Raw genomic sequence first — 5,063 nt, 5'->3', positions numbered from 1 at the left:
TCCCAAACTACGTGCATGATCAATTTGAATTAACAACAACAGATTCAACATTTTTTTATTCGTGTTCTTCATTCATGACTTTTCATGGTGTTTTGGCCTCTGTATCGATTCAACAACAATTAGAGAAAAGTAAAAGTGCACAAGTGTTTCAAATATCTTCATGAATCTATATGCAAATTCACTAATCTTAATTTGAAGAATCAAGCATGAAGGTTTGAAGAAAAAGTCAAATGTTTTGAGATTAATTAAATTCGAATGAAATTGTGTTTTTCAGGATCAAAGGATGAATGTCGAGTGTTATATGAAGGATTTCAAGCAAGTTTTGTGTTGATTTCATCTTCCAAAACGTCCTAGATCTCAACTTTGATTTTTGGTGTTCATCAGTAAAAATCGCTAATATTCATCATTGATTCGATGATTTGATGTTGTTTTGATCCATAATGCTTTACAAAACTTGTTAATTAGTGTCTCAAGAACTGATCTCGATCATCGATTGGATTCAATTAGATTTTTTGTTACGATGAAGATGAACGTATGATGAACTTTCACGTCTGACCTGATGAACGTATGAACTGATCTGCACCTGATCTGCAAAAATAGGGAATTGATGTGCAATTGATCTAAGGGCTGAGATTTATCCCTTAAATCTTAACTTAAATTTAGGATTCATTTGAATATTCTTCTCTCATAAATAATTGGTTAAATCTTATGAGTTATGAGAATCAAAAGACTTCTTTCCAAGTTATTATGTATGTTTAGCAAAAAAAAAAAAAATAATAATAATAATAAGAATAACGAAATATTTTTTAGGGTTAAAGTTACGAATATGCTATATACTTTCTCAGATGCCCCGATGTCGTCCATATACTCATATTCGTCTCATGTCGACTATATATTTTCAAAAAGTGTACCAATATAGGCCACTATACTTTTTTTACCTGTAACGAAAACAATTGATGACGTGGCTTCTAAGTAGTCATGACACGTCAATGATAACTGAAAGTATATATAGCCTACATCGGAACACAACTGAAAGTACATGACCCATTTGTAGCCATATAAAATGAAAAAAAAAAAGATAAATAATAAACTTTACCGGTTCAACAGGTAACGGGTAACGAAATGTTGACATTGATACACTTTTTGAAAGTATATAGCTGACATGAGACGAAAATAAGTATATGAGCGATATCGGGATATTTGAAAAAATATATACCTATTTATAGCTTTAACCATATTTATCTATCAGGAATAACATTGCAAGCACAAAACTTACCAATAGCTTTTCTAATCATATATGGTCCAAGCAACAACTACAATATTCAGTAGTAATTCACCTTCCATACTTGTACTGTTTGGTTTACCAAAACTCACAGATTCAACAAAAAACTAACACATCCAAATTACATCATCCATCTATCTGCCATTTAAATGCACTTTCTTCGGGGATCGAAAGATTGATCCAGGATCATTGTTGCTTGCTTCATGTCCAATCGTCTCGAGCTCATCATCACTATCAATGTTAATTGGATCAGACCTGTTTTGGTGGGCCCTGCGCCTAATCAGATACACGTTGAAATAGTAACTAACTAAAACCGCCATACTCCTGTTCTTAAAATGCGTCGTCATATCATCCCAAAACGTTATGCCCAATGACACCGGGTTCGCCTTTATTATATCCTCAAACTTTTTTTCTTCATCAGGTGTCCAATTCTGTGCAACATTCTCACCCATTTCATTAATTTTCCATTTATAGAACGCAGACCCTAGTTCGAGTTTGACCCTGTTCCGTTTCTCGGTAATATGAAAATTAACACATTTTGAAGATCCCGAAAAATGACATCCGCACGAATCTTGTCTTCCTTTACCAATTCTTTCGAGCTCAATAAGACTACTTCTGACTTCGGTTTTTTCAAGAGGCCAAATATGAGTACCGAGCCATTTGGTGTAGGGTTCGTAAGTTTGTTCGTTCCATACGAGAACTTTGGCTTGAAAATTTCGACCTAAAGGGATACGTTTACGTCGAAAGTTGAAACCATAGAAAGAATCTTCGTCCGCTTGGTCAATCGAGTTTCCGGTTGAAGATGACTCGGGAGAATCTTGAAATGAAGGTTTTCTGACCGGCTGAGTTTCTTTAGAAATGAGCCGTTGACTAGATCTTGATGAAGATTTATCTGTTCGATCATCGTACATTGTTGGATGCATCTTCAAATTCTTCTGCAAAAATGGAATAAGAGTTAAAAAGGAAGATAATCAGTTAGGTCCATGATGCTAATTTTTACAAATAGATCCTTTTGGGAGTAGTTAAAATGATAGAAACAACATACCGACTTCAGTTGTATAGGGTATTAAGTAGGGCACGGTTTTTGTATGTTTATAAATGTATGTATGCAGTATGCATGTATAAATACAGATATTCATGCTTGTATTTTTGCCGTATAAAATAAATTTTCAATCAAATACTGAAATGCAAGGTTGTAAAAGACGCGAGTTAGGGACGCCCGGTAGAGATCCTAGAGGGACGAGTCGGTCGAGACGAGGAAGCGGCGGGGACGAGTCGGGAGTTGACCTACGTTGACTTTTAATTATACATACATTAAATATACATATGTCAGACATAAATACTTCAAATATGGATATTTTAAAAATAAATGATTTACAATTAAGGCGACGTGGTTGTAATTTACATAACATATAGACTTTTTATAATGTTTTCTAGGATTATAATTTATTTATTAATTTATCTTTAAGGATACTATGTAAGTCGCTTTCTTATCGATTTTAAATGGGTTGGGATTTTTGTTAAGACTAGGATAAGACCTGACAAAAAGCCGACTTTTAACCGACTTTGACATGACTTTTCCTGACTTTTGACCGTTGACTGACTTATTGGACGTTTTTCTTGGAGTCGGGACGGACTAGTCACAAAAACGCTGCACCGGCCGCCGCAACGGCCGAGGCCGCCATTTACAACACTGCTGAAATGTAGCAATGTACGTATTATAATTATATTATTATGAGTTACATTCATCCTAAACAGAGTTCACTTCCGACCTTATATACTTGATGTGTGACTACTTTCTGATACATTGAAGCTAACCATGGCAGTATACAAACATCTATCAATAACTTTAATTAAAAAGTTTCCCGGATACTGTCACTTTTATCTAAAAGACACATGTTTATATAAACCAATTTTTGACGGAAAATGGCTAAATTACACCTAGCTTACTTCCTACATCCCATACCCGCAACATTTAAAAAAAGATTAGAGGCAGCCCATTCAACTGATTTATCAAACGAAGCACCCATGTAGATTACAATTTCTAAAGGTCACAAACCATCCAAAGTGAATTCAAGGTGTATTTGAATTACTTGAATTGAAACAATACCCATTTCAACCCGAACCCATTTTAGAGTATCACCACAAACTGTCCAATTCACCCATTTTAACCTATTACCAGAACCCATTAGGGTATGATGAGAGACAAAAGCCACCTACTTTTCATCACAAAAAGTTCATTTTTGTAAATTTTCTCTAACAATTTCCTAGTCCACTTAGCTCTTAAAATATTGGTTTCAGGGGATAACTAGGTAACGATTAACTCCCATTTTCGTTACAAATGGTTGCAATAACCCCTTAATCATGAACATATATAACACGAGTTCATTGAAATGTGAATGCTAACCCAAAAGGTCATAATAAATAAATAGTCTAATGTAGTTGACAATTACATTTCATCTAGGCATATAAAGATTTCATAACCTAACGTAAGTCCTACAAAAGGTGAATTATAAGCATATGCACGTCAAGCTATAATATGTAAACATCGAGTAATGTGATTCCACACTTGTGTACATAAACAAAACTGCAAGAAGACCTAATTTAAAGAAATGCAAATCATAAGGTAGATACAGCACTAGGGTTTCAACATTTTTTAAATAGAAAGAATCATGTATAGTTTATTAAAACTGTCGAATTATCTGATTGACTGAATATACCTGCCAAGATTGTTCGACCTTTGGATCAATATTAGGCTTTACAAGCAATGCTTCCCGAGCAGATAAAACCTGTTTCCAAACATATCCAGTTCCATAACCCTTCCATTTAGACCTACTTGGTAACGACCCAATTGCAGGATCACAAGGATCTTTCGACACTCTTTTAACCCAATCCAATAACGGCAAATAACGCTCTCGTTTCCTCTTTCTACTTGACTCGTTTTCTTCATTCGTACCATAATCCGACTCGATAGCCGCATCTAATCCTTCAACAGACCCATCACAACTACTCATATCTTTAACATTCGTTTCTTTCTTTGCGCTTGCCATGTCCATAAACTCTTTATAATCATTCATCTCAATATCCGAAAACAACTTTCGTGAATCAAGAAAGTTCATATCAACATCATTAGAACATGCTGTTTAATCTTTATCAGTAGCTCAAGGTACTTGACATAAACCACCTTCAATCTAACAAAAATATTTGAAAACGCACATGATTTCGTTAGCAACCAAATCACAATCACCATTTCTTGTGACAATTTTACTATTACCCACAAATAATGCATCAGTAAATCAATTAATTTCCCATATCTAAGCATTGGTGAAAAAGGCCTAAAACAAGTAATTCGACAGATCTGTTTTAAAACCCTAGACACAAGTTGATCAGTAAATTTGCCAAATTTATTATCAATATCTCCGTACTTTACATAAACCCCATTATTATGTATATCTTCTAGAGTTCTTACAAGATCTAATGAAAACTCATCTGTCAGTTTAATCCATACTGCCATTATTTCAAGATTTTTCAAAACCCTAATATGATAATTCAACAAGCATAATAGAAATTAAAAAGGGTTACAAAGTTCTACAAAAAGGGATCGTTGCTCAAATAAGTTTATACACAAATTAAGGGTTTTTATTGAATATTTGAGGATGTAATGTTAAACGAGGGAGAACATTTTTGAACAAGCCTCCTTTTGTGACAGAGAGTGAAGGGTGGAAGGGACATTTCAAGTTTTTATTTTGAACAGAAAAAAATGGAAATGGAAGAAATGGAA

At 34.2% G+C, this 5,063-nt stretch overlaps 1 pseudogene; it reads right to left on the bottom strand.

The window, feature by feature from the left end:
* Window positions 1-1,288: 1,288 nt before the first annotated feature.
* Window positions 1,289-4,796, bottom strand: LOC139873311 (AT-rich interactive domain-containing protein 1-like; annotated as a pseudogene).
* Between the last annotated feature and the right edge of the window lie 267 nt (window positions 4,797-5,063).

The sequence above is a fragment of the Rutidosis leptorrhynchoides genome, chromosome 10 (genome assembly GCF_046630445.1).
Source record: "Rutidosis leptorrhynchoides isolate AG116_Rl617_1_P2 chromosome 10, CSIRO_AGI_Rlap_v1, whole genome shotgun sequence".
Lineage (NCBI taxonomy): Eukaryota > Viridiplantae > Streptophyta > Magnoliopsida > Asterales > Asteraceae > Rutidosis > Rutidosis leptorrhynchoides.
Note: the sequence above shows the minus strand (reverse complement) of the source record. Positions and strands in the feature narration are given on the sequence as shown.